Here is an 8,243-nt window from a genome sequence, read left to right on the forward strand (position 1 = left end):
CATATTGTAATTCATCACAAAGTTCTTATAACTAGGTGGCGGTGATTGAAGGACACGATTAATCCCGATCTGTTAGGAATCACTATTCCCAAGTCACCGAGTTTCTTCGCATGCCCGGTCATGGCGAGCATGTGCTCACTAACGGAGCTGCCTTCTTCCATCATGCAGCTGAAGAAGTGTTTCGATGCTTCATAGCATTCCACGGCCGCATGAGTCTCAAAGATAGTTTTCAACTCATTGACTAACTCCTGTGGATCGTGGTGCTCAAAACGTTTTTGAAGATCGGCTTCCAGACCGCACAGGATGGCACACCGAACTTGAGAGTACCGAGTTTTCCGAGTCGCGTAAACATTCTTTACTTCATCGGTTTCAGTTTCGCAGGAGGGTCACCTAGCGGTGCATCAAGCACATATTGCAGGTTTCTGCCATTGAGGAAGATCCTCACATGACGGAACCAGTCGGTGAAGTTGCTACCGTTGCTCTTAAGCTTTTCTTTCTCTAGGAACTGGTTAAAATTGATTGGGGACGCCATATCTATAACATATTTGCAATAGTTTAGACTAATGTTTATGACAAATTGAGTTCAAATTTTAATTTAACAAAATTAAAAAGTAGGTGAACTCCCACTCAAAACAATATCCCTCGCATTGTCTTAGTGATCACACGAACCAAATCCATCACACCTATGCCCGATCATCACGAGACAAGATGTAATTTCAATGGCGAACACTCAAAGTGTTCATCATATCAATCATATGATTCATGCTCTACCTTTCGGTATCACGTGTTCCGAGACCATGTCTGTACATGCTAGGCTCATCAAGGCCACCTTAGTATCCGCATGTGCAAAACTGACTTGCACCCGTTGTATGCACTTGTTGATTCTATCACACCCGATCATCACGAGATGCTTCGAAACGACAAGTCTTGGCAACGGTGCTACTAAGGATGAACACTTTATTATCTTGAAATTTTAGTGAGAGGGATCATCTTATAATGCTACCGTCGCGATCTAAGCAAAATAAGATGCATAAAAGGATTAACATCACATGCAGTTCATATGTGATATGATATGGCCCTTTTGTCTTTGCGCCTTTGATCTTCATCTCCAAAGCACGGACATGATCTCCATCATCAACGGGCATGATCTCCATCATCGTCGGCGTAGCGTCAAGGTCAATGGCGCCGTCTTCATGATTGCTCTCCCATGTAGCAACTATTACAACTTCTTTGAAATACTACTCAACATGAAATTTAAAGACAACCATAAGGCTCCTGCCGGTTGCCACAATACAATAATGATCATCTCATACATAGTCATCATCACATTATGGCCATATCACATCACCAAACCCTGCAAAAACAAGTTAGACGTTCTCTAATTTGGTTTGCATATTTTACGTGGTTTAGGGTTTTCGAGTGAGATCTAATCTACCTACGAACATGAACCACAACGGTGATACTAGTGTTGTCAACGGAAGAGTAAATTGAATCTTCACTATAGTAGGAGAGACAGACACCCGCAAAGCCACTTATGCAATACAAGTTGCATGTCAAGCGTGGAGCAAATCTCATGAACGCGGTCATGTAAAGTTAGCCCGAGCCGCTTCATCCCACTATGCCACAAAGATGCAAAGTACTCAAGCTAAAGACAACATAAGCATCAACGCCCACAAAACCATTGTGTTCTACTCGTGCAACCATCTATGCATAGACACGGCTCCGATACCACCGTAGGATAACGTAGCATAGAAAACAAAAATTTCCTACCGCGAACACGCAATCCAAGCCAAGATGCAATCTAGAAGACGGTAGCAACGAGGGGATTATCGAGTCTCACCCTTGAAGAGATTCCAAAGCCTACAAGATGAGGCTCTTTTTGCTGCGGTAGACGATCACTTGCCGCTTGCAAAAGCGCGTAGAAGATCTTGATCACGGCGCCACGAACGGGCAGCACCTCCGTACTCGGTCACACGTTCGGTTGTTGATGAAGACGACGTCCACCTCCCCGTTCCAGCGGGCAGCGGAAGTAGTAGCTCCTCTTGAATCCGGCAGCACGACGGCGTGGTGTCGGTGGTGGTGGAGAAATCCGGCGGAGCTTCGCTAAGCGTGCGGGATGTGGTGGAGGAGCGGGGTGGCTAGGGTTTGGGGAGAGGGGCGCCGGCCACTAAGGGGTGCGGCCACCTTGGTGGTTCTTGGGTGGCCGGCCCCCTCCCCTTGGCCCCTCATTATATAGGTGGAACCCCAAGTGTTGGTCTCCAAGTCTTCGAATAAGACCCGAACCAAAAACCTTCCATATGGTGGGGAAACCTTCCCAAGCTAGGACTCCCACTAGAGGTGGGAGTTCCACCTTCCATATGGGAGGGTGGCCGGCCCCCTAAGGGGGAGTCCACTTGGGATTCCTCCCCCACTAGGGTTGGCCGGCCATGGAGGTGGAGTCCCATGTGGACTCCACCTTCCTTGGTGGTTTCTTCCGGACTTTTCTAGAACCTTCCATAGAACCTTCCGAATCATTTTAATTCACATAAAATGACATCCTATATATGAATCTTATTCTCCGGACCATTCCGGAACTCCTCGTGATGTCCGGGATCTTATCCGGGACTCCGAACAAATATTCGAACTCCATTCCATATTCAAGTTCTACCATTTCAACATCCAACTTTAAGTGTGTCACCCTACGGTTCGCGAACTATGCGGACATGGTTGAGTACTCACTCCGACCAATAACCAATAGTGGGATCCGGAGATCCATAATGGCTCCCACATATTCAACGATGACTTTAGTGATCGAATGAACCATTCACATACGATACCAATTCCCTTTGTCACGCGATATTTTACTTGTCCGAGGTTTGATCATCGGTATCACACTATACCTTGTTCAACCTCGAATCCTGACAAGTACTCTTTACTCGTACCGTGGTATGTGGTCTCTTATGAACTTATTCACATGCTTGCAAGACATTAGACGACATTCCACCGAGAGGGCCCAGAGTATATCTATCCGTCATCGGGATGGACAAATCCCACTGTTGATCCATATGCCTCAACTCATACTTTCCGGATACTTAATCCCACCTTTATAACCACCCATTTATGCGGTGGCGTTTGATGTAATCAAAGTACCTTTCCAGTATAAGTGATTTACATGATCTCATGGTCATAAGGACTAGGTAACTATGTAACGAAAGCTTATAGCAAATAACTTAATGACGTGATCTTATGCTACGCTTAATTGGGTGTGTCCATTACATCATTCATATAATGATATAATCTTGTTATTAATAACATCCAATGTTCATGATTATGAAACTAATCATCTATTAATCAACAAGCTAGTTAAGAGGCTTACTAGGGACTCTTTGTTGTTTACATATCACACATGTATCAATGTTTCGGTTAATACAATTATAGCATGGTATATAAACATTTATCATAAACATAAAGATATATAATAACCACTTTTATTATTGCCTCTTGGGCATATCCCCAACAGAATAAAGCCAAGGTGGCTCGTGCATATAATAAGAAGGTGAGGCCAAAGGAGTTCCAAGTTGGTGATCTGGTATGGGAAGCTGTATTGCCATTAGGGACTAAGGACGCATCGTATGGTAAATGGTCTCCAAATTGGCACGGGCCGTACAGAGTCGACCAAGTTTTAAAGGGTAATGCATACATGCTCGAGCAGCTGGATGGTGTGAAATTCCCAGTGGCTGTCAATGGCCAGCATCTCAAGAAATATTTCCCAAGTATGTGGGATGATGGACAGTAAAATATGGGGGCCGATTCATGAAATCGGCCAGTAAATTTTTTTTAATTTTTTTTGGGAAAACAGCCGATGCTCAGACGTTGACTTCAGAGTAAAACAGCCGATGCACAGACATCGACTTTAGAATAAAAACAACCGATGCGCAGCCATTGACTATAGAGGAACAAAAGACTATGAGCAGGCATCAAGTTATTGTCTGAATTTTGGAAATGTCTGCTTAAACCTGTCCGATTTGGTTTTCGGGTTGGCCTTATGAGCGTGTGATGGTAAAAAACCGATACGGTGCTATCGGTTCTTGGGGGCGTTGACCTGCTTTGACCTTTGGAAAATTCGAAATCGGACAATTGAAAGCCAAATTGGAATAACATTTTCATTGATAAAAGGGGCTTTTACAGAGAAGAGCCGATTGCTCAAGGAAAGAAGAACAAGTGAAGACCCAACTACTACCGCTACTAGTCCTATGCTAGTAATCCTAGTCTACGGGCCGTCACTGCCCTCGTCGTCACCGTCGTGGCTGCCATCGGCGCTGCTGCGCCGAACTCCTCGTCGCTGCTGCCATAGCCCGCGGCAGGGGCCGTCTCTTCCTCGTCGTCGTCTTCGTCGTCGTCGTCGGCGTCCGACCTGAAGCAGATGCGCTTCGCCGGCGGCTCGTCAGAAGAGGTGTCGCTCTCCTCTTCCTCTTCCTCGTCGGATGAGGTGAAGTCGTCCCAGGAGAACGAGTCGTCCTCCCTCTCCGCCTCCAGCTCCCCGTCAACGAGGAACTGGAAGTCATCTTCTCCGTCGGTCAAGGACTTGTCGTCCTCGGACCAGACGGAGGAATCGTGGTCTTCCTCGTCCCACTTCGTTGGGGCGAGGATGTTGTATGCCCTCATCGGGTCCCACTCTGGCGTCGGCTCTCGGATGGGAGAGGATGAGCAGGAAAGCCCGGAGGAAGCAGAGGAGGAGGAAGAGAAAGACATGGCTGTAGAAGAGGGTTTTTGGGCCGATGGCTAGTACAGAACAGGGGGGATGAAGAAGTGAATTGCTCGATGCGGTTAAATAAAGGGGATATAGTGGAGATTTAATGTTGCGGTGGTTTCCAAGGATGTGGTGTCAAAACTGTCAAATCGTGCAGAGAAGTTGAGAAGGCAAGGCATCATGATGAAGGATACTGCGACGGTTCTGCTCTGCCATGACGTGACCCTACGAAGAAAAAACTTAGTGGTTTTGAAATTATCATTATCAAAACCAGGGGGCATGTGTTATCACCAGATTTTAACCGGATCAGGAGATGGGCCGTGATGAAGATGGGCTTGAAGGATATACATTATAGTAGGTTGCATCTTACTTTAGAATTAAGAGATAGAGTTTAGCTCGTACACGGTTAGGTGTACTTCCAAAGATAGAAAGTCCACGGACTATAAATATGTACCTAGGGTTATTGAGAAAGGAGGACGATCACGTTCACAACAAACACAAACCAGGCGCATCGCCACCCCTTGTTTCGAGGGTTTCTTCGGGTAAGCATCATGCTGCCTAGATCGCATCTTGCGATCTAGGCAGTATACGTTTATTCGTTATCTGGTATTGCTCGTGCTGAAGCGTTGTTGATGGCGAGCAATACTGTCTATCTTAGGTGTTCTGGGGCTTGCATTGATGCTCTTACGATCTGCGTGCTTAGCTATGCTGCCCCACGATATCTGGCTGCCCTTACACCTATCTTAGGTGTAAGGGCAGCACCTTGCTTTGTCTTTATTTAGTAGATTCGATCTGTTACGGTTGCTCCTTGTTCTTCGAGGATTAGTTTAATATCTGCATAGTTAGGCCTTGCAAACGGGTTGAATGATCCAGTAGCGCGTAGGGTACGGTTTGCTGATCCTAGAAGGGATGTTCCGGGAATCGACACTATGTTGGTTTTTAGGCCTCATCTAGGGTTCGTTTTCCGTTATCTTACGTATCTGCCAGGCTCAATCACGTGTAGGATGTTCCGATTATGCGGTGAAAATCCTAAACTGTCGTAGATCTGATTAGCTTAGTATTGATAAAGCGAGAAACCCATGTTATCGCATACCCAACATGAACCATGGGTTGATCGGCTCCTTGAGCCGATCTACAGGGTAACCTGAGAGCCGATCGAGGCTCGTTTAATGTTTACGTGTCTACCATGCAGGAAACTAATCGAAGCGATCCAACACCTTCCTGACCAGGTATAGGTCAGGTGGCACGCCCTTGCATCCGTCAGGACGTGTGCCAGAGCATTGCGGGCCGTTGACCGAGGGACCAAGGCCCATCAGCAGTCTTGGGAGCCTTCCGGCTCTTCGTGTTGCTTAACCGCTGCCCGCCGGTGGGTTTTGGCAGGCAACAATCTCTCAATCCAAACAATGTACTCCCCCGCTCTATGAAACTTATCCTAATTTTATCAAAATTTTAATGTATTTAGATACCAAATAGTGTCTAGATACATTTAAAATTTGACAAAGTCAAATCAAGTTTCATGAGATGGAGGACTATGATTTCTTAAGCATATTTGTAGCCTCTGTAGATTCCACATCCTTTTTTATATAATTATTACTATTATTTACAATCAGGGGCGGATCTAGACGAAAACTTGCCCTGATGTATGTCCAAGCATAAAAACGCCTCCATGATGCACTTGTCTTAGCCTAACCTGATGCATTGGCCTCATTAAGCTCACAAGTACTACTACAAAAAATCTCTAACCCCGATGCATGTATGAGGTATAGCCTATAGAGCTCTGCCCATGATCACAACTCTGAGCAAACATATACTTTCATGATTGTTAGCAAGATGTTTTTAAAATTAAAATAGAGAATGTGCTTCATGTTCCATATTAATTCTCGTGATTTAGCATATAAAGTTGTACTAAATCAGCGAAAACTAATACAAAACAAAGGAAGTAATATTTGTTAAACCAATTTATTTTTGTGAACACAATGGATATTTAATCATATCTTATTACCGTTAATCAATGGAGATTTACGATAGGATGGCAGCATGTAACAAAGCCAACTTACATCAACAATCATGCCAGTGGCACATATTTGGAATATGATATTACCGTTTGATTACCTCTTACACATTTGGTACATTTTCGAGAAGTGAGAATTCAAATAGTCGTGTAAAAGAAAAGAGAACAAGATTTTTTTTTAGACAAATTAGACTATGGTAGAGAAAAATCAATGGGTAATTTTGTAGTTCTCCTACGGGAGCTCAAGTTTCTAAAGCCAAAAGGCCCTCTCTGATTCACATGATCAAAGGATATTAAAAGAATTACAATATCTTTTCCACGAAGAGTCCTTTCTTCCAAGTGATTCCTATCTTCTAATAATACATGCACTGATGAGATAAGTTGTATCACCCAAAATGATTGACAGATTGAGAGTATTAAAACGAGAACTTCTGAAATACCTGCAGCCACCCATAAAGCCCGGAAGCCTGTTTATGATCCTCTCACTCGCAGCCTCGCTGATGCTATCGCTGTGTCCAACCCTTTCTGCGTTGCGTCAATTAAGAAGCATCGAGGACACAGGCAGTTGATGAGGACAGCGACAAGAAGAAGAATTTCGTGAGGACAGAAACAGGGGAAAGCGATAAAACATACCGCAAACGCGCACATTACCCCGGCCAATGCATTGAATTCAGACTCACCTGTATGCTGCTGCAGGTCAATTTCGGTTCCGTGCTTCAGGTTTCAGGATGGGGGTTGTGCAAGAGCTGAGCTGTGGGCGCACGCAAGGGAACGTGTAATCGTGTAGGCATCTCGATCCGCGTACGCAGGTTCTCATTGCAGTTCCGGGTTAGAGGGATCAGATATAATTTCGTTCAAGTACGGCCAGCGAGCGCATACAGAAGAGTATCGACCAACCCATCAACATAATACAAGATAGCATCTGAACTTAACCTCGGTTTTTCTTTTGCAAACGACATAATAATAGGAGTTAAAAGGCCGCACTACTTCGTCTGCTTCTTAATTAAGCAAACTCAATGAGTATACAAGTATTGTTAGCTGCCGGCATGGCTTACTTTGGGCTTAACCACCTACCTGATCATGTAAACTAGTGCTGAAGCAGCACAATCTTGTCAAACACTTCTCTACTTGCTAGGGTTCTAGCGAGATAATCTTCAAGGTAGCTTGCTGGAATGAGGCGGGTGGCGCCTTTCCCGATACCGTGAGACATTTCCTCAAGGGTGTGCGTGGGATCATCTCATGTCACTTTTATACTTGAGCTAATTCCTGCCAAACAGCTCCGAGTTAGGCCAGACCCTTGATCGCTTCGACCCATCATTGGCACGCTACTTCCGGGAAACGGAAACATGCACTCTAATAAATTAATTGAGTTCGTTAGATTTTACTGGTGCAAGAAAGCAAAGGTGGTCCTTGCCAGGAAGATCTTTCTTCTATCTTCGATTCATTTCAGATGTGAGTTAGCATGGTTGTAAAGTTTCCACCACCTCCTGTAAGCATGACGGA

Source organism: Lolium rigidum, chromosome 7 (genome assembly GCF_022539505.1).
Source record: "Lolium rigidum isolate FL_2022 chromosome 7, APGP_CSIRO_Lrig_0.1, whole genome shotgun sequence".
Classification (NCBI taxonomy): domain Eukaryota; kingdom Viridiplantae; phylum Streptophyta; class Magnoliopsida; order Poales; family Poaceae; genus Lolium; species Lolium rigidum.